The 27,018-nt window shown below is 46.1% G+C and overlaps 1 pseudogene across 1 annotated transcript in view; it reads right to left on the bottom strand.

Moving 5' to 3' along the window:
* The window catches only part of LOC146808634 (NACHT, LRR and PYD domains-containing protein 3-like), an 852,065-nt pseudogene extending 825,633 nt beyond the window's left edge, over positions 1–26,432 (bottom strand). Inside the window, exon 1 of the transcript XR_014968038.1 lies at positions 25,934–26,432. The product of XR_014968038.1 is annotated as an NACHT, LRR and PYD domains-containing protein 3-like (transcript). The remainder of the gene's footprint in view (positions 1–25,933) is intronic.
* Between the last annotated feature and the right edge of the window lie 586 nt (positions 26,433–27,018).

The raw sequence follows: 27,018 nt of genomic DNA, 5'->3' as shown, positions 1-27,018 counted from the left end.
AACGAGGGACAGACGAAACATAGAACACAGTTTGTGTAGAAATTCTGGTAAGAAAGTTGAGAGTGCTTGGTTATAGCGAGTTGCCATTTCTTTTGTAAATCACCTCATTCTATTTCATAACGTATTACAAGGTGACAATTGCTAGAAAACACGTATGTAGCATCACCGGTGTGCACAAAGCTTTTTTTAACACTAACATGGACTTCTTCCAGTAGACCGTGGCCGTATGGCGTCAGGGTTTACCTTAGCTTGGCCTAATTCATCACCAGTCATACTTAAACAAAATTGTTGACGAGCCTGTGTTCGTGTTTGCTAGACCTTTGATCAACAATATTTGTTTTGTGACAATAGGCCGTTAGGTGCATTGCTTCAACACACACATCCGTTTCCTCAGTGATTTTTAGGGTTCAATTACTCACCCTTTTTGGCCTCGATATCGTCCGTATGTATCGTGACCTGGAAATTTATAAGTATACCGGGAAGGTTAAGGATGATCATGCGCTTTACCCCGGGAGTGTCCTCGACAGTCAGTACTCATATGTTTGTAGTGCTGCGTGCGCCTATTGTATTGTAATTGCATTTATATAGAGCTTACTACCCCTCACGAGGCATCAAAGTACTTTTTTCGGCGAGTAGTACGCTACTCCGGGACCCATAGAGGATTAGTGTTGAATTAGTATAGTGAAACATGAAAGTAAATTTTAAGTGGTGGATAATAGTCAGTTATTTGGAGTGAGAAGGGTAGCGGAGGGATAAAAGGAAAGAAAGGTTTGCATTCATGTAGCACCTGTTACCCCTGATGGGTGTTGAAGCGCTTTACTGGCGAGTAGCACTCTACTCCGGAACCCATAAAGGATTAGTGTTGAAGATTAGTATAGTGAAGTATGAAGTAATTTGAGGGGTGGATATGTTATTTAGTTATTTGGATAGAGAATGGTAGGTTGCGGGATAGAAGACGGAAAGAGGTTTGTATTTGTATAGCGCTTGCTACCCCTAGATGGGGTTTTGAAGCGCTTTATTGGCGAGTCGCATACTACTCTGGAACCCATAAGGATTACTGTTGAATTAGTATGTCGAAATGTGAAAGTAATTTGAGTGGTGGATATGTGAGTCAGTTATTTGGATTGAGAAGGGTAGGTGGCGGGATAGAAAAGGGAAAAAGGTTTGCGTTTATATAGAGCTTGTAACCCTCATGGGGTGTTGAGACGTTTTATTGGCGAGTAGCACCCTACTCTGGAACCCATAAAGGATTAGTGGTGAATTAGTTCAGTGGAATATGGAAATTGAGAAGTGAACATGTTAGTCTGTTGTTTTGATTGAAAAGGATACTGGAGGGACAGAAGACTGAGAATCTTTTGTTTTAAGGTCATAGCGGTAGGAGGAGGCTTTTGGACGAGTAAAAAGGGTTTTTGAGGGGAAGAGTCAGAGGGAAGAGTTTAGAAAGGTTTGTTATGGGGGGTCAGTATAGTAAAAAGAGGTGTCAGATGATGAAAGGAGGGGTAAAGTAAGAGAAAGTCTAGAAAGGGTTATTTTGGGGATCATAGTAGTGGTATGGGGTTTGGGATAAATGAGAGAGTGGATATAGAGGATATGAGACAGGGTAGTGCACTGGAAAGAGTAGTAGAAAGAAGTTTGAGATGAGTCAGAAGGTTGGGCTAGAAGATATATTGAGAGAAATATATGCTGAGAAATAGGGTAGTGCATTGGAAATGCTAAATTAGAAGAACGTGATAAATATATAGATCCATAAGTACATTGAAAGTATATAGATGCATAGAGGAGGTGAGTATATGTAGATTAAAGATATGGATAGAGGCACAGGGTGAGGAATAGGGTAGTGCATTGGATATGCTTTTTCAGGAGAAAAGTAACAGACACACAGATCGAAGTACATGGAAGGTACATAGATGCACAATGGAAGCAAGTACATGTAGACCAAAGATGATTTTTATGTATTTATTCATCTACGACAACATAATAATTCTAAATGTAAGCAATACACAAAGATAGGTACAAATCTATGGTGAAAATTAATTCTTATATACAGAGGCATATGCTGTAAATTTCTGTTTGCGTTTGGTGCTTATGTGGGGAAGAGCCAATTCTTGAGTAGTTTTCTGAAGATAAGGTGGTTGTCGGTGGATCTTATGTTGTGGGGTAAATAGTTCCATCTTTTTGCTGCTTGAACAGAGAAGGATGTGCCACCCATTGTTTTTTTCTTGGATCTTGGGATTTTGAGGCGAGATGCCCCTTTAGAGCGTAGGTTCCTTTGTTGAATGTGTTTGGTGATTTTATTCCTGATGAAGAGCGGACCCATTCCATGTATTCTTTTGTGGGTGATACAAAGCAGCTTCAAAGTGGATCTTCTGGCAACCGGTAACCAATGCAGGGCCTTCAAGGCAGGTGAGATGTGGTCTTGCGGTTTGATATGCAAGAGTAGTCTGGCAGTCGAGTTCTGAAACCTTTGTAGTCTTTTCATGGTCCTTGAAGGTGATCCATGGTAGAGACAATTGGTGTAATCGAGTTTGGACAGAACAAGGGAGATGGTAGCTTGGACCTTGTGTGGAAATCCCAAATGAGTGAAAATTTGTCGCAGCGCTGGGAGTTAAGTGCTGTTCCTCACTCTTTGCTTCTTAAACAATGCTCTGGATGCTGCTTGTTGTATTATAGAAACTGTCACCGTGTTTTTAAATTCACGCATAGCTGAACGCTCACCTTCTCATCTTGGACGCCTCTGTTTCACCGCTTACAACAGCTAGACCACCTCCTTTTTTGCCTATACGATTTTGAGTGATCATTTGATAGCCTAGAGGAATGGCTTCATGCAGGACTGGCGTCGTATCATCTCCCAACCATGATTCCGCTATGAATAGTATGTCTGGTTTTGCATCTGTGAGAAGGTCGTAGATGTGATGTTTGTTTTTAGAGAGGGATCGAGCATTTATTAGTAGACAGTTTAGAGAATGGCCTTTTGTGATAGTGAGACTTTGTTTTGTAGAAAAGTGATCAGTATTGTGTGGGGTTGTAGCAGGTGTGTTTTTAGTGCTGGCATTAGCTGTATTAGGATAGCAATTGTGTACCTGTTCTGTATCATGTTCCTCATCCAGCATGCTAAGAAGGCATTTTGATGGGTGTGTGTGTGTATGTGGTGGAGATGGTGTTTGAGAGTTGGTGTGCTGTGTTGTTTTCGTGGTGTAACATTGTTGTGCAGTAGACATGGGGAAGCAAAGTTGTGAGATGTGGCACGCCGCTTATGTTGTTTGCGTGTGTTTATGGCGGAAGGTGTACGAGTCAGGGGTGGTGGTGCAGCATGTGGGTCATTTAGTAAGGTTCTAAATTGTCCAATGGATGTATCTGTGTTAGGTGTGGTGGAAGAGAGAACGCTTGGCATTGGAGTTTTCTCCTTTGTGTGGTTTGAAAGGTGGGTGTATGTTTGTATTTTGTGATGGTAAGTATTTTGTGGTGTTGCGCTCTGAAGATCATGTTATTCTGGTGTGTGTGGTATGTTTTGTTTTTGAGGAGTAGTGAAAAGGGGTGCTGGTGTATTTGTTTCATGCAATGGATTTTGTTGTCTAGTATTGTTTGTGAGAGGAGGTTGTAAGGTAGAGGGGGTGGTGATGTGTTTATGAGTAGAATGTATGTTGTGTGTAGGAGGGAATGAAGTAGAGGTAAGAGTGTTTGTCTTAGACTGGTTTGTTGCAAGAGTTAAAAAGTATGGTGGTGTGCAGTGTGTGCGTTGTGCGTTAGTGTTATTATTGTAGTAGGGAGAGGAGGATGTTGGTTGGACAAATTATGGAAGGCTGAATATATGTTTGTTACTGATGAAAGGTGGTTTGTTAGGTCTAATTAGAGCAGGGGGCGTGTGTCTGGATGGGATGTAGTTATGTATGGTGTTGAATGGGGTTGTGTTAGTGATGAGTGGATTGGTTAGTGGTATAGGATAGAGTTGTGTACTGTTTGTAGGTGATGGTGGGTATGTGTGGTAGTTGGGATAGAAGGGTGTATAGATGTGGTTTGGTTGGGTTTGTAGTGCATGCTGGTACATTGGTCCATGCATAGGGTTGTGTGTGGTGTACATTTGGTGTGAATGTCTTACTATGTTTGTGGATGGTGTGGGGTGGCTATTACTGATGCGAACATGGGCAGCATTTCTGGCCCTAGTCCTGACCAGTCTTGAACAGGCTCAAACAGGTAATGGCCCTTGTCCTCTCCCCCCCCCCCCTTAGCCTCATCGCCTGGGCTGAGATGCCCTAAGCCTCGGTCTTTTATAGTCCTAGTAATCAGGTGACCCCTTTAGCCAATGGGAATCCTAGCCCTAACCCTATCCAATCACAACACTAGCCCTAAAATCTAGAACCAATAGGAGACCAGGAATTTACAGCCAATCTCAGCCCAAGTCCAAGCACCCAATAACTTTCAAAAACCCTGATCTGTCCGTCCAAAGAGGCCCTAGCTCTACCAGTAGTCCCAACCCAAGTCCAAGCAACCAATGGCACAGGAAGCCCTAGTCCCTACTTCCAGTAGAAAGCCTAACCCTACTCTTAGTCCCACACCTCATCCAGCAAACAATCACACCAGAAGCCCTAATTGCTACTTCCAATTAAAGGCCTAACCCTAGCCCTAGTCCCACCCTAGTCCCAACAACCAATAACACAGGAAGCCCTAGTCCCTACTTCCAATTGAAATCCTAACACTAGCCCTAGTCCCAACCCTACATTGATTGAATCACAGACCCAGAAGCCAATCAGAACCCTCAAATACCCAACCAATGAGGACACTAACCCTAATCCAGTAGAAACATCAGATACAACCACCTTTCAGTGTACACATGTACCAACCACTAGCAGACTATATAAGGTTCCAGCGACCTCAGACAAGGTTTGCTGGCCAGGGAGTTGGGAGCGGCTTCTCTTGTTTAAAATCTCCTAGGAGACAGACAGGCTCAATCCAAACTTTTGACTTCTGCAGGTAAGGGCCTAACTTGTTCTCTGACAATCGTGTTTGTATAAAACTTTACTCTCCTCTTGGCCAAAAAACAAAGTGCACAGTCCCTATTAAACACATGCCTATGCACCCACCCCAGCTCTGTCTCCCGTCCCGATGCTCAACCTTAACTTTCCCGGGATACTATTAAATTTCCAGGTCGTGTCTGAGCAATTGGCTCTGTTGTAAGTCCCGTACGGACGATATCGACACCAACATGGGAGAGTGATTAAACCCTAAAAATCCCTTAGGAAACCAATAACTGATGACCATTCTTGAGAATTCCGATCTACTCCACACCCGGCAGTCAGGTTTTAGTTCCAAACATTCCACAGAATTTGCACTCATTGAAGTGAAATGATTAAAATGACCATAGACTCAGTGAATAGTGTGGTGCTGACTCTATTGGACCTATCGGCTGCATTTGATACCATCTCCCGCGCCATTCTAATGCAGCGGATTCAGAACATCGGAATCTCACACACGGCCCTTGTTTGGCGAAACTCTTTCCGACCAACAGAAGGCAAGGGGTCGCCCTTGGACAATTTGAGTCACCAGAAAGAAAAGTCACTATGGGAGCACCACAGGGCTCTTTGTTGAGCCCAGCTCAAGTCACTATGGGAGTACCACAGGGCTCTTTGTTGAGCCCAGCTCAAGTCGCTATGGGAGTATCACAGGGCTCTTTGTTGAGCCCAGCTCAAGTGGCTATGGGAGTACCACAGGGCTCTTTGTTGAGACCAGCTTAAGTCCCTATGGGAGTACCACAGGGCTCTTTGTTGAGCCCAGCTCAAGTCGCTATGGGAGTACCACAGGGCTCTTTGTTGAGCCCAGCTCAAGTCGCTATGGGAGTACCACAGGGCTCTTTGTTGAGCCCAGCTCAAGTCGCTATGGGAGTACCACAGGGGTCTTTGTTGAGCCCAGCTCAAGTCACTATGGGAGTACCACAGGGCTCTTTGTTAATCCCAGCTCAAGTCACCATGGGAGTACCACAGGGCTCTTTGTTGATCCCAGCCCAAGTCGCTATGGGAGCACCACAGGACTCTTTGTTGAGCCCAGCTCAAGTCGCTATGTGAGTACCACAGGGGTCTTTGTTGAGCCCAGCTCAAGTCGCTATGGGAGTACCACAGGGCTCTTTGTTGAGCCCAGCTCAAGTCACTATGGGAGTACCACAGGGCTCTTTGTTGAGCCCAGCTCAAGTCGCTGTGGGAGTACCACAGGGCTCTTTGTTGAGCCCGGCACTTTTTAATATCTATATGACTACCCTGGTCTCCTTAATTTCTTCATATGGGTTGCTACTACATCCTATGCAGATGATACCCAACTGATCCTGTCTTTGGACAGAAACTCATTCAAGTCAGAAACAATTTTCAGAACTGCTTGTCTGACACCATTCAGTGGATGCAAGATAACCACCTCAAATGCAATTCTTTTAAGACAGAAATACTCCTCTTTGAAAAATCCAAGTTTTTCCCCTATGAAATTGGGGCCAAATTCTGTCCCTCAATCACTACCACAGCCAAGATCGCAAAAATAGTGGGGTAAAATTTGTCACTGATCCATCCTTTCTTCCGCAAGCATCGGCCGTTGCCGGCATGTGCTTTAATCTTGTGAAATCACTGAAAACCTTCTTAAATCTCCTGCCCCTGGCTGCCAGGAAAACCATTGCCTTTGCGCTAATCTCGTCAAGATTGGACTATTGCGACAGCCAGTATGCCGGCTGCACAAACATATCATCCACAACCGTCCGATGGTACAGAACTCAGCCGCTAGACTGGTTCTAAAACTGTCCAGGAGACGTTCTGCATTAACTGCACTCAAACTGCGCTGACTTCCAATCCATAAGAGGGCCCTTTTTAAATTACTTTTGCTTGTTTATAGAGCCTTCAATCGTTTTAACCCAAAATACCTCAATGACCGGTTCTGCCACTATTTGCCTCAATGAACTCTAAGATCATGTTCCATATAGGTTCCCCAATATCGGCTCAGGTAATGAATGCACCTTTCACCTACATCCCCTGATATTACACTGCATAACGGTTCTTAGTACTGACATTTTACCTAGTTACTTTAATGCCTAAAGAGGACATGAGGTTTTCTCCGAAAAGCTTAAGCCTAATTCATTATGCATGAGGATTCTTGGAATCACAGCAGGCCGACCATCTCCTGCAAAATAACTATGTATAAGGGTAATTCCTTCCATCATCCTAGTCCGACATGACACAGCAAGGTATATCCCCTGGGGGTACCACTTTGGGTATATATACACCATATCTTGCTGAGGTAGTCAGAGGAGAAAAGGGCTTCCATGCCGACACACTGAGAGACGCAGAGGATCCTGCACGCAGACACTCCAGCTCGCAGTGGTCTGACATCCCTTGCGGGGTGTCAATCTCGAGACCAAGACGGGGTCCCAAAGTCTCTCACTTCAGGTAATGGGGTTGACTTGATCCTAGAGGGATTCTTGGCTTTACACCCACAAACATGCTAGGTACACTTAGGTACATCTAGTTAGGGTGACATCGTAGGAGTATGCATTTATTACTGTCATGTATTTTATATACTTGCCTGTATTCATTGTTTTAGCATGATGGTAGAAATCTACCATCCTTTTACGCTGTTAGTGCTTATAATCATTTATATCTGTTACTGTCTAATGGTCGTTTCAGCACCCCTATTTTACATTAGAATGACGCTGGTTCAATAAATGCTTATTGAAAAACATTCCCATGGTTTATTCTGTGTATCTCTCTCAGACAAAGTGAGCACGAGTGACTGAGCGAAAAGTATCGCACTGTTTCCACGATCCCTCAGGGGTCAGGGTTGTCAAGTTCGATAGTTGCCAGGAACTACTCTCTCCTTGGTAAGAGGGTTTCTCGTGGCACTGTGAGTTCGCTGGTAACAGGCCAACATACTTGGTAGGGGTGTCTAGAATCATTCCGGACACCAATCCTACAGTGTATGTTGTCTAAACACGCAGATCCTATATCGGTTTATAGGAAGTACACGACATGGTGCTCAACGTTGGTTTGGTACTTATTTAACAGTCAAATCTGAGTAGTTCAGTCGTGCTTCTCTCAGAGACCCCTACTTACATTTTACCCAGAGACGTCTGGAGTGGGAAGAAAAGTATGCGCCACAGCTGGGTAGACAAAATTCTTATTTATTGGCTGTAGGATTATAAAGCTTGAAGGACAAGCAGTTCCTATTTGTGCATAAAACCTTATCTCAGTTTCCTTGAAACTCTTTCTTGAGAAACTGAATGACTGAAGAGGACGCCACTGTGCGAGCACAACGTGCAATAGTTGAGGAAGAACTTGAAGGGAAATTTAACATTTCAGAAAATGTTAGAACTGCCCTTACCTTAAGACTAGCAGACTATGGAGTCACAACTAGGGGTGGGGCAGTAACATTCGTGATTGAGGCTCACGAGTCATATAGAATAGAGGTATTGTATTTATGAGTTAAATTCTCACCAGCAGATGCACAATCAAATACATTTCATTCTTACACTGAAGATGAAACACCACTTGAACACTGTCCGTATGAGGCCATTGAAGTTCCGCTCACCTACCAGGAGCACATAAACTGGTTTAAAGGCACCCTCCCCCACACAAAAGAAAAAGTAAGACTAGGTCCACTCGGAAGAGATGGAGCCACTTGGCCACTCTTAGCGGCTTAAACACCGCATCCAGAGATTGTCACAATGCCAGTAGCAGACTTATGCCCACTTCATGAAGGAGTCATAAAACTTTACAGAAACCTGACACAATTTGTGATGAAAACATTCACACTTCAGCCAACAAGGGCTACAGAAACAGGACAAGCTCTGGGATCTACAACTAAAATTACACCACAAATGCTAGACGCAGTTATGGGTAAAATTCCCACTAAACGTGAGCAAATGCCTTTCTGGATAGCTCAAAACACAGCTGGAGGCAGTTTTCCCACACACAAGTCCTCAAGAAAAACACAGAATGCTAACAATCTGCTTGCCAATGGGGATAGCGCCCCAGATAGAGCATTGTACCACTTGTGCCATATATACCAGAACTCATGGTATCCCGTCATTAGCAGTAATACTGGACGTATTAAGACAAATACAGACTGAATATGGAGCAGAACCTGCTCTGAACTTAGGTATGAAATTATTAGGTAATTCTGCCCAGGTATCAGCTATTGTATTAGCAAATATAAAAGGGGAGGCAGCAGCAGTGGCAATACGCCAACGCCTGAGGGATTTCACTCCTTTACAACAGGAACGTGAATTACCTAAAATTATTGAAGACACCCATGCTGAATTAGGTACAGATAGTTTGAGAGCTTGAGCAATAAAAATCCCCAACTCATGGGCAGTCCTGAAAAGGATAACACAAAGAAAGCACCTGATTCTTCCAAGAAGAAATGGGATAATCACATTAAAAAACAAAAGAATACATCTCAATGAAGGAGTGGGTCTCCTCAACTGGAGCCCTTCGAAAGGAGGTACAACCTTAGGAATAGAGGTAACATAAAAAAACCTGACAGGTATCAAGAAACTGATACACATTCCTTTTGTTCCTTTCAGGGTTCACTAAGAAACTCCGAGAGGGAAGGATGGTCAGAACACAGACAAGAAGAGCGTACAAAGTCCAGAGACACGCAACGCGCTTCAGACTACACTTCTAAAAAAGAAGACAAGCCAAAATCAAAACCTCAATTTAAAAAGATGAAGGTAGCAGGTCTTAAAGTTATACATGCCCAGAATTCTGAGGACTCAACTTCTGAATGGGGAATGTGCTCAGACTATGCTAGACAGTGCAGCAGAAGTAACAATAGCTCGCCAGAACCTGATGGAATTTCTGGTGACAGCAGAGTTGAATGAGCATATCACTGTGGAGACACCTGATACAAGTTTAAGTGTCCCACAAAGGTTACATGAAATAACACTCCAAATGGAGGAGGACATACCTAGACAAATTAAAGGTCTCTTTTTGGAGAACCTGATTTACGGCTATGACATCCTTTTAGCTGAAAAAGATTGGCCGCCTGCAATTGTTATGGATTGCCCATAGGGAGAAACGGTAATTTTACCAGCCTTTTCCGACCTAGTTATGATTTACTTAAAACATACATATGCGCAGGTGTGGACGATAGCCCTTGCTCCAGCACTTTATCGCAACCATGTTGGGTGGGATGCTGAGTCACCTCACCATATAATCCCAGTAAAAACTACTCCAACTCCACAGAGACAGTACCCAATAAAACAAGAAGCGCAAAAACAGGTCAGGGAGATCTTAGATCAACTTGAATACCAGGGTGTAATAGAAACTTGCACCTCGTCAATGAATAATCCTTTGTTTCCCGTAATGAAACCTTATAATTCATATTGTTTAGTTTTAGACTGTAGACATCTGAACACATGCACTAAAACATCCCCAGTACAGAATGCACACAGCGCCGCATTAATGAATAACATTGTGCGGAAAAAATACAAAACAACACTAGATATCTCCAATGGATTTTTCTGCCAGAATATAGCGCTTGAAAGCAGGTATTTAACAGCATGTTCCGCGCTAGGTTCACACATTCAATTTTTTCGACTCCCCCAAGGGTATAGGAATAACCCTGGGTAGTTTATCGCTAGGGTAACAGAGTTACTTCATAATTTAGATGGAGGAGGCATTGTTCTATGTAGATGATATTTATCTGATGGATGATAATTTAAAGGAACACTTGACCAGGGTGAGCAACATCATTTTGGGGTTGTTCTGCTTGGGTTTTCGGATCAGATAGAACCCGCTCAACAGAGCCTCTCTAACCCAGCCAGAACGTTACCCCCCCCTCCCTAGGGCCTATTCACAATAAGTAACCACATATATATACCACCTAAGGACAGGGAATTCCTACTATATATACCAAGACCTCTTATAATACAAGTGGCGGCCTCGCGATCCCAGACGGACCCAGGACTTCCTACCCAGACGGCAGCCTTAGCCTCGCGGTCCCAGACGGACCCAGGGCTTCCTACCCAGACGGCAGCCTTAGCCTCGCGGTCCCAAACGGACCCAGGACTTCCTACCCAGACGGCAGCCTTAGCCTCGCGGTCCCACACGGACCCAGGACTTCCTGCCCAGACGGCAGCCTTAGCCTCGCGGTCCCAAACGGACCCAGGACTTCCTACCCAGACGGCAGCCTTAGCCTCGCGGTCCCAAACGGACCCAGGGCTTCCTACCCAGACGGCAGCCTCAGCCTCGCGGTCCTAGATGGACCCAGGACTTCCTACCCAGACGGCAGCCTCAGCCTCGCGGTCCTAGATGGACCCAGGACTTCCTACCCAGACGGCAGCCTCAGCCTCGCGGTCCTAGATGGACCCAGGACTTCCTACCCAGACGGCAGCCTTAGCACGAGTTCATCCTATGATTACCATAATATACAACAAGGGAATCAGTGTTACTATTTATCAGATCACACAAGAACTGCCAGTTAGAACACAACTTGTCCTCTGGTTCGAGGGGCTCCTTCCTCCCTTATTCAGCTACCACTTACCTGATCAGGGTTAACATCTGTTCATATCAAGTCACAGCTGACTAGAAGAATAGGCTACCCTCTCATGCAAGAATACATAGCACATGTTGGTTCACTACAAACTGGATACTTTATTTATTCATTACATACACGATCATATAACATAATCATATAACATATAACCTGCAAAGAAAAAGTGAAAGATTAGGTTGTACACTCTAATAAAAAGGGGTCGACATCACCTTAGTCGTATGTAGCCTGCACTCAATGGTCATCTAGGTTCCCTTCTCGTCGGTGCCTCGGTTTCGCCTGGAAGTCACACCTCCGCAGTCACGGATCTACTCCCTTCTCTTTTCTCCGAGTCACTGGGACCTCTTCCTCATCGGCTACTCTCTTCTCTTTGGCTATTGTGTTAGAAGAATATCTGTCTCTCTGTTTTTCTCCACCTTCAAGGTTGTCATCTGTCTTCCCTGGAATAAGTAGTAGCTTTACTGCTAACGGCCAGGTGCCGCCTACGGACTGAAGCAAGTGCCAGTATCTGCCTCAGACTTTCACTAATATAGAGGTGCATTTTTTCATGGAAAATTCCAGCCCGTAACCTGCCGCCCACCAAATTCTTGTACCTCCCCGTGCCAAGGACACGTTCCCAGCCGGCCGGCCTGATGTAGTGTCTTCGGCATGAAGAAAAATACAATCCTTCGATAAGGGCCGGCCTGAACCGGTTCTCTCCAAGCGAATAACACCTCCTAACTAAAACACTGCCTATGACCTAGAAGCATCCCAAGCTGCCGGAGCAGGAAGAAAGATGGAGTCTCTCCCGTTTAAGGCCTACCAGGCCTGAATTCAGCACGGCTCCATGAAATACCCTCACTATAGAACAGATTACCCCTAATACTAACGAATCTATCCCCTAGGATATGTGTGCAAACCCTGATCTATGGGGAAGAACACAGGATCATGTCGAAGTGCCTAATAAATAGGCTCTATACACTACTCTAACCCTTAGACTTGGATGGAAAGAGACTGAAGTCACACTAGTTATTCTTTAACACAAGAAAAGGCCGGAAAAATCGAGCAGTACAGGGGTTCACCTGTGAGGGCTGGAAATTCAACTTTAAAAAATCAAATATAGTCCACCTCAATGTCCTATTTTTGGGATACGATCTATCGAGTGAAGGTAAAAGCCTGGCAGCTAACTTTTTAGAAACGTGCGCGCTGCTCCAACCTCCTAAACCTTTGAAAAACTTACAATTCATATTGGGATTTTTAAACTTTGGCAGAACATACATTTTGGATTACGCAGAAAAAGTAAGACATTTCTACGACTTAATCAGACCTGATTTTTCAGTTAGGCATTGGACACAGGAACACACAGATATCCTTCGTTCCCTACAAGCTGACATGATAGCTTCAAAACACCTACAGACACACGTAAATGTCTGCAACTTGGTGATCCATGTTTTAGCGGGTCAATCTGGTTTTACTTACCCATTGCATACAAATCACACTTGTACACAAACGCTGAAATGCGCTTTGCTTCTACAGAAAAAATACTGACAGCAGTACAGACCACTGTAGTAAGAGAAAGAGCACTGGCTCAGGGGAAACAAATATTTGTCATAAGTCCAGTACTAGCCTTAGAGGCTGCGACAAAGGCAAGCGTTCCTAATGCTAAAGCCTTACATGCAAGATGGATACAATGGGCTAATTATCTCACTGTAACGGATGTCGAATACAGATATGACCCTAGTCTAAAAACACAAGAATTCCTGCAATATGAACAAGAATATCCTCTACCAAATGAAATAATGCCTCTAGATCAGTATGAATACATTATTTACACTGACGGATCTGCACAGCCGGCCATAGGAAGTAAGCAGCAATACAGCGCCACATGTGCGATTGTAAAGGGTAATATGCAGGATGGCAAGTTCTATCCAGCGATACGTAGACACAGTCTCTAGGAGACTGCACGGCTCAGCTGGCAGAACTAAAAGCCCTATTACTGGTGCTAATAAATACGGATCGAGAATTCCCCGCACTGATTGTGTGCAATTCTTTTTATTGTGTCCTGTCATATAACAAATATCTCCACTACTGGGGTCAAAATCGGTTTAAGGACTCAAAAGTTGGCACAATTACGCATAAAATGATATGGGAACAGGTAGCTGAGTTGAAAAACGAACTACCAAGAGCTCATGTGATACACACGCTGAGTCATCAACGTGATGGCGTTCACGTTGAAGGGAATTCCTTGGCTGATGAAGGTGCGAAAGGGGCAGTACGAACAGCTGCCGTAGCTGCAATCACTCGTTCAAAAATGAGAATAGAAGGACAGATAATGGTAGCTGTCATTGCTTCATGCAAAAACAGCACAGACTTACCAAAACGTTTTCAACTTAAATACTCCTACAAATTAGATACAAACAACATTCGTTGTTCTCAAATTCTAGAGTGGGATAGAGTAATACCAAACATGGATCGCAGATTAGGCTTAATTCTAGCTGCACACAAGGGTCTAGGTTCTGCACACGCAGAAATTACCATGACAGTTTCATTACTAAAACAACACTATTGGTGGCCCAGGTTAACTAAACAGGCAAAGAATTTTGTCCTAAATTGCGACATCTGCCAGCAGATGAGGGGTTCCACCGTGGCACGTCCAGCGCAGACACCATAACTAATATCAGACAGACCACTCGCATGTGTCTATTTGGACCACTGTGGCCCCTTACTCTCAGATGGGGCTTACAATTATATCTTGTTGGCAGTGGATTCATGCTCAAGATTCCTATGGGTATGGCCTCAGCGCTTGGCTGACGCTCGAACTGTTATAAAAGATTTGCGAGTCTTTATAGGGACATATGTAGTTGGCACATTACATTCCGACTGTGGCCCTGCGTTTAGTTCTAGGGCTTACAAGGAAGTTTGGGTGTAGCATTGCAGTACTCCTCTCGGTACCATCACCAGGGAAATTTTGTTGTGGAGAGGAAAAACCGAGACTTAAAGCAATCTTTAACAGCAAGAGAATTAGGTTCGGGTGGTAGTTGGGTCAATCACTTATATGGGGACGTGCTTGCAGTTACCGGGGGCGAGAGCCAGCCACAATATTTAGCACAGACTCCCTTTCTCAGGCTCCCCCCACCTCTGACATGCCACTCAGTGCCCTAAGGCGCTTAAAACAAATGGAGGCATCCCGCAGCACGGGACGTGCTTTAAGTTACTGGGGGTGAGAGCAAGCCACAGGAGTTAGCATGGACTCCATTTCCCAGGCTCCCCCCCCCCCCCCACCACCTCTGACACACCACTCAGCGCCCGGCGGCGCTTATAACAAACATATGCGCCCGTCAGAGGCCGGAAAAGGCCGGGCTGGGCCAGGTCTCTTGGCTCATCTTTTCAGGATCCCTGTGGTCAGGCCGGCTTTTTCCAAGAGCACGGTTCATTGGACTGAAGCCCTTAAGGGCAGGCACAAGGTACTTGTATGACTCCTTTTAATGGTGATCGGTGACTGTGTTCCCCTTAGTGTCATCTTTAGCCCCTATGATTTAAGCCCAAGAAAAGCTTCCTGATCGCCTTATTTTGAAGCTGAAATGTTTAGAACTTGTATTGCGGGTTTATTTAAGTCAAAGCTACTCTTCACTGATTAGTTATGGGCAAAAGGAAATTAGCCATTGGGGGCCCTCCAGGCACAAATGTTGCAGGGTCAGTAGGGACAATAGACTCCTTTCTAACCAGAGCGGCTAACGTCATTATGAAGGAGAAAGCTCGGACTCAGAAAAGGCTCTCTATGGAGACTGAGAAATTAGCATTGGGCTCTGTTGGGCATGAATAACCACAGGAGGAAATCAGGGTCCCAGTAGGAGAAAGGTGTTCCACTATACCTCCAGCCATATCGACGGAAGGCCTACTAGGTGATCTGGATTCACTTACTTGTACCACTGCAGCCACATTGATCTAGACTGCCCCCCCCCCACCAAGAGAAAACAACCCGGTGGTAGCAGAGCCCTGAGAAAGTCTCAGCGGACAAAAATAACCATGCCACCAGCTGAATTTAATCTGGAACTGCTGCTGGATAGCCTCTTTGTAAGGCTAGAGACATTGACCAAAGATTTGTTAGCACCTGTAATTTCTAAGCTGGAAGTGATTGAGTTAAAACTTAATTATCTTGCCTCCATACATAATAACTGTCTTTTAGGGCATGATATAGCAGTCGGAGGGAGGGGGGGGGCTCTTGTCAGGCATCTGGCGGCTCGGCCCATGACCCCCAGGCGAGCAGCACCCAAGTCCACCGGGTAATCAGTACTCAGGCCCCAGTGGGTGTGTCTCATCCTAGCAATATTGATACTAACCACATTCCAGGGGCGGCGGTCATTGTATCTCAGGTGGCTTATCGGAAAGGGCAGGTATGTCAGGCGGCCCATAGGGAAGGGCAGGAAACTGCCAATGAGGATCCACTACTTACACATACCCCTTCCCACCATAAAATGGTCATGATTGAAAACAAATAGGGGCGTGGCCAGGGCTCGACTGCAGGTGGACGTGTGAGCCTGCTGCTCTGCCGGAGCCCAGCCGAAAATCCTGACATAAGAGCCGAAAACGGCACCCCTGAACAGCGTTCTTCGGAACACTGGGCTGGCATCGAATAGGGGGGCACCCTGATGTGCGACGGAGGGTTGCTGAAGGCTGCGGAGCGAGACTCGGCTGAGAACTGCAACGCGCCACCGTAGGGAGACAAGATGGCGGCTGCGGAGCTCCTCGGAGCCTGATCGGGCGGTCGCTGCTCCACGCGTCTGCGGACGATGAGGGATAAGGACGGTGGTAGGCGTGAACCGCTCCAGAGCTGAGAAGAACTGAGGCGCCACTGAGAGGAAGTATCCGGGCGACAACAAGAGCCGAGAGGAGCTCGGGCGTAGAGTGCAGGCCTGCGGCGGAAACTGAGAGGCTGGTTACTGAGGTGGCTTGGGCTCCGGAGCTGGACGACAGAGCTGCTCGTGGAGGTCAGTGATGTGCGAGGGGGGATGGCTCTGAGAGGTGTCTGTACAGCATATCCTGGAGACGGAGCCGAAGCTTGTGTAGGCCCTATGCGGAACACTTCCTCTTCCCCACTGGCCCTGGAGAAAGGCGCGACAGTCGACAAAGGGGAACTGGCGTTGTAGCTGACTGGAGAGAAGCAGCAGCGGGGAAGAGGCTGCAACTATAGACAGCGAGGGGGGGATTCCTGGCTCGGAACACATCTCACCGAGGAGCGGGGAGGAACCTCTGTTGCACCGGAGGCCCTGATCGGAGCCCAACCCCGCGCACAAGAAAATGGGGCTGGCAGTATGGGGGAAGCTCTGAAGAACTCGGAAACGCTCGCCAGGGAGCGGTGACAAGCTGCTACTTGGGCCTAGACAGCTCGGCGGAACCAGGTAGCGAACTTATTGCGAATAGCGCAGAGGGAGATGGCTAAACTTAGAATATTGAGTCACGCAGAGTGAATAGGCCCGAGCGAGATTCGCCTACTGACTGTACGGCGATGAGTGGGTCTGGACGGCAATAAGAGGAGAGGGTTCCCAAGGGCATGATGGGGAAAACCCGACACAAACAGGGCGGGGGGCAGTCGGCCCGGGACAAAGAGGCGAGCCCGTCGGCAGCGCAAGTAATACAGCCGCCACCAACTGATTGCCTCCCGCAACAGCAAGTCGACCAGATCTTGCAGGCTATAACAGCCACGCGAGATACACTGCAGGCGGATATAGCACAAGTAACGCAGAGCTTGGGACTACTTAGAGCGGATCACATTTAGTTGGCAGACAGAGTGAAAACGGCTGAAACTGCCCTGGAAGGCATGGAACCGACTACCAAGAAGTTAATGGCCCAAATGAAAGAAGTGCAGAATCGGATACATACACTGGAACAGAGAGCGGAAGATGCAGAAGGGAGAAATCGGCGAAGTAACATTCGCGTGGTGGGTTTGCCAGAAGGAGTAGAGGGAAAGAGCATGCTGGACTATTTGAAAACCTGGCTGAAAACTGTAGTAGCTCCGGAAGGCCTGACCCCCTGCTACACGCTGGAAAGAGCGCTTAGAGTACCGACGAGACCGCTAGCGCCGGGGCGCCCACCCAGACCGGTGATCGCTAAATTGCTGCATTATAAAGAGAGAGACTGGCTATTGGCCCAGGCGCGCAAGAAGGGGCCGTACAAAGTGGACAATGCTTCTGTAACAATATTCCCGGACTATACATGGGAAGTTCAACGCAAAAGAGCATCATACCTGGCGGTCAAAAAGGCGCTGCGTGAAGAGGGACTGCAGTATGCCCTAATCCGACTCCAAAGTATTGGAGTCGACGAACGAGATCTCCACGGCCGACGTTGCGACAAGCGGAAAAGGAGAGATCAGCAGCGGTAGAGGCGGTAGCGGCGCTATCCAAGACAGGGATGGATTCGCAGAGTGACAAAGGGGAATCGGAGCTGGGCACAGACGGATCGGACACAGATGCTTCACAGGCGGACAGTGTGCAGCTGCCACATGTGACGGCGAGGACGGCTGATGAGCTGGTGGACTTGTGATTAGCTACTCCTGAACATTTGAGGCTGACTCCTGCTGAAATGGTCTGTATATTGCTGGATGGGGAGGGCATAGCTTACTAAAGGCTGGGTTTCGGCGGGTGCGGGGCAAACTGGGCCTCTTTGGACCTTTGCGCCAACCCCCATTGTTATAGGGTGTTTGAGATTCCTTGGGGGTCTGAGCACTCTGGTTACTTCATTAGTTTGGATGGGTGTTCAGTTTGGGGCATCTGTCCTGGGGAGGGGGAGTTGGGGTGTGTTTAGTTTTGTTCAAGGATATCAAAGGGGAACCAGTGTGCTCCAGATGACGCTGAAGATAGATGGGGATAGGAGATAAGATAATGGCCTCCATCTCTGCCTTTAAGTGCATAACCTGGAATGTCCGGGGACTCCACACTATTGCCAGGCGCCATCAGGTGCATGCCTACTTGGTGCGCAGGGGAGCACATGTTGCTCTCTTACAAGAGACGCACCTCACGTTGGCAGAGGGATGTCATGATAGGGAGTATATACGCTCCAAATGTTGAACAAGGAAGTTTCTTTGACCGCCTGTCTGGAGCCATGGCTGCGCACACGCCGGGCTCGCTGCGTTTGGGGGGTGATTTCAACTCTGTGCTGGATGTAACCATAGACAGGTCTCACCCACCACTGCCTGAGTCGGCGAGTGCGAGACTTGCGGATAAGAGGCGGAGATGGCAGTCCAATTGGAACTTAGTAGATATATGGCGGGAGCAGCACCAGCAAGAGCGAGATTATTCATATTATTCTGGTCTGCATGATTTGCATGTTAGGTTGGATGCGATGCTGGGAACGTCTGATGTCTGTATTAAAGTGCAACACAGTGAATACTTGGCCAAAACATTGTCAGATCATAACCCCCTGCTGATCCACTTGGGATGGCACAAAGAGCGGGCGTTGATTCCAACTTGGAGATTGTGCCCTGAAATACTAGAAAACCCAGTATTACGGGAAGAGCTCCAACAGGGGATCACCCACTATTTTAATGAGAATGAAAATACAGCGACAACAATAGCGATAGAATGGGAGGCATTCAAGTCAGTGGTCTGAGGGATATGTATTTCTAAGAAGGTGGGGGTACGGAAAACCTTACTAGATGATATACAAAGGGCGGACGAGCGGTTGCGAGAAGCAGAGAGGCGTAGTCATACATTGGAGAGGGATCAAAAAGAGGTGATGGGAGCGAGAGAGGAAGTAGCGCGGCAAGTTGAGAGGCTCAGGGCGTTTGATTATAAAGCATATAATGCGCGAATGCATGACGAGGGGGACAAAACGGGTAAGCTCCTTATAATAGAGGAACGCCAATCTTGGGGCTTCGGACTTCGGCAGCTACGATGGAATATACCCAACGGGGAATAAACGATATGTTCACGTGCTATTATGCAACGCTGTATCGTAGCATGGGGGCAGCAGATGCTGAAGAAATGGAGAGTTATTTTGGTGGGTTGGTTTGGCCCCAGTTGGAACACTCACTAGCATTGGGACAAGAGATATCGTTAGGCGAAATCCGGTCAGCAATTAAGCACATGGCCCGAAATAAGACCCCGGGAGTTGATGGGCTACCAATAGAGTTCTATGCCACTTTTGTAGACATACTGGCGCCCCGGCTGCAAGCACTGTATAAACATGCCTGGATGGCGGGAACACTGCCAACCACGACCCGGGAGGCCATTATAATTCCCATTCTAAAACCAGGCAAAGACCCCGCTGAGCTAGCAGTGTATAGGCCGCTGTCAATGTTAACGGTGGATTATAAAATATTAACCAGGATACTGCCGACGCGACTGCTCCCTTATATGACATCCCTAGTCCACGGGGATCAGGGGGGGTTTATCCCCAAACGAAATACGGCCGGCAATATTAGACGCCTCCTGCGTGTCTTAGAGGAACAGCGAGACACTAAAACGGGAGCAGCGGTGCTGGCTGTAGATATTGAAAAGGCCTTTGATAGCCTAGAATGGTCTTTTTTATATTATGTGATGGGGAAAATGGGAATAGGGGAAGACTATGCGAGATGGACGCGGATCCTCTATAATGAGGCCACGGCTAGAGTGCGAACAGGCACGACAATCTCTCGGACGTGTAACGTAGAGCGAGGGACGAGACAGGGCTGCTCTCTCTCCCCGCTGCTATTTGCAATAGCAATAGAACCATTAGCCATGCTAGCGCGCACGGGAGAGCAATACCGGGGCCTAGCACTGCAGGAGGATGTGCAATACATCTCGCTGTATGCAGACGATCTATTAATGTTTTTGGAGGACACCGGAGAGGCTCTAACAGCGGCGAAACAGTTGCTGACCGGATATGGGAATAGATCGGGGCTGCGTGTCAATTGGTTGAAGACTTGTCTATTCCCGGTGAGACCGAACCTGCCGGCGCCGCCCCAGGTGCAAGGGGTCCGATGGGAGGCACAGTGCCTGCCCTATTTGGGAATACTCATTTATCATACTCAGGACGGGCTCCTGGAAGGCAACATTAGTCGGGCAATCCGAGGAGTCAAGGGGAGTATGGAGTTCTGGACCACCCTGAAGATGTCGGTAGCAGGGAGGGTGGCATTGTTAAAAATGGTAGTGTTACCGAGACTGCTATACTATTTTAGGACCCTCCCAATATGGATACCTGGGGCGATGTTCCGGCAGCTAAAAGCGATGGTGGGAGATTTCTTATGGGGGAATGGTAGGAGACGGGTTGTTCTGGATACAATGATGCGCCCCAGGGCGGCGGGAGGTTGGGCAGCGCCTGACTTTGAAAGGTACTATCTGGCAGCCCAGCTCCAGTGGCTCACACAGGCAGTGGCAGCGACGTTTCGAGGGCCATACCCAGGCAACAACTGCTGGATGCCACGGCATGTGCTCTCCTATATCTTGCTGGGGCAGAAGCTGCGTAGAGACACCATTACGAATGAAGGGAGAACGCTGCAGCGTTGCTGGGTTAGGAGTCATAAAAAGCATGGCGTGGAGCACCCCTACTCGCCCGAGCTCCCGATAGGGGCGTGCACAGCGTTACCCCACAGAGGAGACTGGTCAGCTCTGGGGGATTGGAAGGAGAAGGGAGTATTTATGGTGGGCGACCTCTATGAAGACGGTGCCTTACTGCCGTTCTCGAGTTTACGAGACAGATATGACCTGCCGCGGGGACACTACTTATTACACGCGGCACTGGTGGCGGCTATCCAACGCAGGTGGAAGACAGGGCTAACAGAACCAGAGACGTCATTAACCAGCCAATATGTAGCTATGGCGGCTGGCACGTTTAAGGCCATCACATGCCTTAATAGGAGAATGGAACAAGAGGGGAGGCAACCGATGGATCGACTAAAAGGGAAGTGGGAGCAAGACTTAGAGAGGGACATCCCGGAAGCTACTTGGCCTAAACTAGTGGAAAGAGCATGGAAGAGTACACGGAACGCTAGGTTCCAGCTAATACAATTTTACGTGTTACATAGGGCATATATGACCCCGAAGCATATTAAGCAGATCTTTAGGGTGGAAACGGCTGGCTGCCCTAGATGTGGGACAGAAGGTGCAGACTTTCGGCATAGGCTGTGGTCCTGCCTGAATCTGACAGTATATTGGGGAGAAGTAATTACGGCACTGGAGTTGGTAACGGAGCGAAAACTTAACAAAGACATGGGGGTGCGTTTATTGCATTGGTTTCCGCATACAAAACACAACAAAGTGACCAGCAAATTTATAGATTTGGGACCGATATTAGCTAAAAGGGACATAACCAGCCATTGGAAACACAACCAGGGGCCTAGGGTGCAGAGATGGAAGCATGAACTTCTTAAGTGGGCAGCGAGCGAAAGCGTGATTAAACTACGGCTGGCGCATAGGTTGCAGAAGGAAAAGATGTTGGAAATGGCGCGGGCCTGGGAGGCGCTAGTTGAGGCATTGCGCAGGACCGACAGAGACCTGGAAGATGAACCAGACCCTCCTCTAGACGGCGGACCATTGGGGGCTGTGGGGGGGACGCGGGGATTGGAAGTGCTATAGACAGGGAGAGTAGCAGATACCATGGGGATGGAGGTCATCCCACAGAGATGGCATATTTTAGGCAAAATACCTATAGATTAGATTACATTGGAAATTGTACACTGAAGTGGAGCACACTGGAGGGTGGGGTAGGGGTGGGAAGGGGAAGTAGTTATGTTGTTGGGGATGGATGAGCAACATAGGTACTAGTATGCAGTAATTGTTGATATGCCACGAGAAACTGTAAATGGCTGCCCAGATAACAATATGTAATACTATGTTTGGAATAGATAACTACTCTGAAATTTACGGGCAGCATGCAGTTAGTAACCATGTAATATATGCCAAAATATGAGGATGTTACGATGATGATGAATGCAAATAAAAACAAATTTTTTTTTTTAAATGATTGAAAACAAATGTACACTTGATCTCCCTCCCCAATCAGCGCCTTGAGTTGCTGTTTTATTGGGGCTTCCTCCACTCACATTGGGCATTCAGGAAACTTCCTTGGACCTTATCCACAAGACCACTCACTGGTGTACTAATAATGTGATCAATGACTCTAATATATCTCCTGACATCATCATGGCCAGAAGAGTGGGCTGGATTGGCCATGAGACTAGGAAAAACGTTGAGGGGGTCTGCATAATTATTAACTTTAGACACTCCACGCAGGCTAAAGCGCAAGTAGGTTGCCAATACAAGAATGTCACCAAAACTAAAATTAGAACAGTCTCCCTACAGTCTTTTTATCCTTTTAAACATCCCCTTGCAAGTCGCGAATGGCAGTTGCCGTTTAAGCTGGTTCAATCCCCTCAAGATAGAAACTTGAACCCTATATTATCTTTAACAAATTGATACCTACTGCTAGCTAACCCCCAGGGGCTTGACGCAAACGACTGACTAGTGATGGTGGCAGGGACATCACAGGCTAAGAAGCCGCCATCTAAGGCTCTTACCGAGCCAACTGTACCTGCTCCCATATTCAAACTCCTGCTGGTTAACCCTCCAAATCCCATCCCTACCTCAGCTATCCCAGACGATGCTCCAACGAAGGTATTGTCCTGGAATATAGCTGGCCTTAGGTCAAAGAAGGGCGATAAATCTAGGGAACAGTTTCTTGCTACACATCATATCATTGCTTTACAAGAAACGTGGCAGCCCAATGATTGTTTCTATCTGGATGGCTTTATTTCATTCTGCAAACATGCAATCCCGTCGAACATGGGTAGAGCTAGGAGGGGTCTTCTTTTAATGTTCACTCTTAAAATTTCCTACCAAGCCAAATTGATTGACTCCCGTTCACCCCATGTGCTAGCAGTGGAACTGTCAGGAAAGAATCTCCCCACTTTGTTAATGGTACATTTTTAAAATTCCTTCTCCAGAACTCATGAGACCAAACATCTTCTAGCCTTAGAGGATTTTCTGGAAAGTTATGGGGAAGGAAGACAAGCCTATTATGACACGTTAATCTTAGGGGATTTTAACACCCGCCAATGCTGCCTTCATTGCTTCTCAATGTTGGAGGAGGAGGATGGCTTGCAGGTGTCAAACAAGTTCTATGTACATCATACAGGTGATGAATCCAACTGCGTCCTGAATCTAATACTGTAGCTGTTAAGGACTGCTGTAAGTCACAGTTTTTCCGTTCCACTACTGAATTTCCCTAAGGATGATAGGGGACGGTATAATGCACAGCAACACCCAGGGTGCCCATACTGTCCTGGTATGCCTTAGAGGTGAAAGCCAGGCCCTGGTCCGAGTGCTACTGCATATGTAACCGATAAAGACTTGCAAAACCTTAACAACAGTTTGGGAGTCAGCGATCACTCTGGCCACACCCATAGAAATTGAGAACAAGAATCAACTGCAACTAGGATATATTTGAAGGCACCATCTGTATGAACTGGGCTACAATGATCTAAATAGACACATTGTAATGTTTATTTGAAACTAAAAGCGGTGTTTGTGGTTGGACCCTTTAATTTGTTGACAAATATCACAGCAAAGTACACATTTTCTGGTCTGCTGATAAAAACCCTACCACCTGTATCGTTTCAGCAATAAAGAAACAGTAACCGCCACACCTGCATGGGTAGATGCCAAACCCTCATGAGCTGCTATTATTAACACTAACCTGCAGTCCTGGTTGGGTATCACTTGATCATCCACCCCGGTAATACGGGCAAAGAGAACATTTTGAGCACTCAATAAATAGTTCTTCGCCGAATAGCCTTTAGGTGAGGGCTCGCCACTAGCCAAGGCTGTGACCGCTGCCATTATGTCATCATCTATTCTCGTATGTGAACAAATAATTGCAGCCCCAAATACAGTCTAAACAGCCACATGGGCAACTTCATCAGCCAATGAATTCCCTGCAACATGTATACCAACATGTTGATGACTTAATGTTTGGATCACATGAGCCCATGGCAAAGCATCTTCAGAGCTCTCACTTTCCCCCAAAGAAGCTTATGCGTGAAAGAATTTCCTTTCAAAACTCGAATCCATTCAAGCGCTAATAAGGTAAATTGTCGCTAAAGGACGTGACGCACTAATAGGATTCACACGCTATAAGTGTGTGGAATTCTGAATCTTTTAATTCAACCAGCTAAGCGGTACAGTCACCTCAAGTTTTTCTATAAGTTCTTTGTGCCTGGAAAACTCCATCCTTCACCACACCCTTAACTGCAGCATATGCACCTGAGTACTTGCACTTTGCACCCGCCACCAGCTGGGCTGAACCATCAGTATAGATTATAAAAAAAGCATATTCATCTAGAGGCAAAATTTCACTAGACATGAGGTATCCCGTGTTCATACTAGAGATATTCCTGTGTTCTCAAATTAGGGTGACAAACATAATCTAATTTGAATATGATTTATAAGCAATCCGCAATGTTTCTCCTTCATTAAATAAAACATATTTGTAATCTCTAGAACCCACAATTATGTGGATTACTAAATTAGGAGAGTTAACATGTATATGTAAGGGTATAGACTCAAGCTTGTCTGCTTGTAAATTTTGGAGAATACAAAAATGTTCAGCAGTCCAATGCTTATTGGAAAAATCAGGACAAATTAAATATTACAATGGTCTAACTTGTTGTTCAGAATTTGGTATGTATAGTCTACCAAAATTCAGAAATCCCAAAAGCGATTGAAGCGTTTGTTAATCATTAGGTGGTTGCAATAAAGCACATTTTTCTAAGAAATGCGATGCCAGACTTTTCCCTTCACTAGATAACTCATACCCTAAAAATAGGACTCAGACAAAGGCAATTTTAGTCTTCTGAAATGTACATTTCTAGCCATATTTAGTGAACCCCGGAATAATTTGATACACTCTGGCCAAATGCACCTGTAAATGATTGTCCATGATGTAAATGTCATCAATGTAAGACAATGCTTTTGAGTCAATTTCTTGTAAAACTGACATAACCCGGGAACTAAACATACCTGGACTGTTCTTACGGCCCTTTGGGAGTCGACAGTCTTCGTTTTGCTTCCAATGCAGAGAAAGCAGTCAAATTCCGTCCTTCAGGTGCCACATTTTGACAGAAAAAAACACTGGAAATGTCCAATCTAGTTTTGTATTTTGTACAAACTAGATTATTTATCAAGCTCGTGGGAATTCTGTACAGAAAAAGTCAGTGTGTGACTATTTAAATTTCGATAGTACAAGACTATACGATAAGAATGATCAGGTTTAAGTACTGGAAATAACGGATTTTTCATAGGGAAGACATAAGGCTCAAGCACACCTTTATGTTCTAATTGTGATAGAATCTCCCTAACTGGGTACTTAGCTTCATGTTTAATAGGATATTGTGCTTGCATCTGAGGACTGAACCTTATAGGTATAAAGTGATAACATGAGCCTTTATCCCAATCCGCTTGATTACAATATAAATCTGGGGCCTGCACAAGAGCCCATTCTGCAGCATATGCTGCTTTCACCTCTCCCAGGACAAGAACGGAAAAGAAAGGCATTATTACATCTTTCCCTTGTGGAACATTTCGAACAAACTCCAAATCATAAATTCTAGCCAGAGGGCTAAGCCGCTGATCTGGAGTTTCAACCTGTACATAGTCATCACTGGATTTTGCCACCAGACACCCTCGAAGAGTCAGGTGAACTATTGTGGCCTCTGCTGCACTGTCAAGAAGAGTGCTCGCCCACATCTTGTTCCGAGGAAGAGTTTTGAGCATTTGTGGCATTTGCAGAAATTCCCGCCACCTCTTTTTAAATTGCGTTTTTTGTTGTGGAAGTTTCTCTTCCTCTTTTATACTGATGTCAGAGGAGCGTTGTGAGTCCATCTGTACTCCGCCGGGCTGCGATCGCTTCAACCCTGTCTCTCTGATTTCTTGTCTGGAGAGTCCTGCAAGGAACGAGAAGGACATGTATCAGAATACTGAAACCTATCAGACTCTTTAATTTTATCGAGGTCATGCAAATTAAAATGGTTCCCGGAAGACTCCGATTTTTGAGATCCAGACCGTATTTTAGTTCTAATGTTTTTTTTATTTTTATCCCAGCGTTTTTTTAGAAGACTCAGGTGTCTGCCTGCCAGTATTGGCTTCTAACTTGCCTTTAATTTGTGGCTTATTAGTCCTGGTTTCCAAACTAGCTCGACCTATATAAGAATAGGTTTCAGAAATTATTTTAGGCAGCTCACGTTCCGGATCTACAGCGGGAACTAAAGCAAGCCATTGGCGCATCATCAAAGAAGCTGCCTCGCCCCGGAATATTACTTAAAACACTTGAGGACACTGTGGTAAAGTTGCCAATTAGTTTCATCCGCATATCTAGGGCAGGGGCTGCTTCATGTTCAGTCTGAATTTGTTTAAACACTTCAGCCAAAACAGAAATTGAAGAAGTACCATGAGTAATGGTGTAGATGGAAGCAACCCTACATTTTACACTCCTCCACTGGGGGAACCATACCAAGTGGAAGACGCATAGTGAGAATTCTAAACTTTTCTTGTG

Source organism: Triturus cristatus, chromosome 8 (assembly GCF_964204655.1).
Source record: "Triturus cristatus chromosome 8, aTriCri1.1, whole genome shotgun sequence".
NCBI classification, from domain to species: Eukaryota; Metazoa; Chordata; class Amphibia; order Caudata; family Salamandridae; genus Triturus; species Triturus cristatus.
This window is presented reverse-complemented; position numbering and strand designations above follow the sequence as displayed.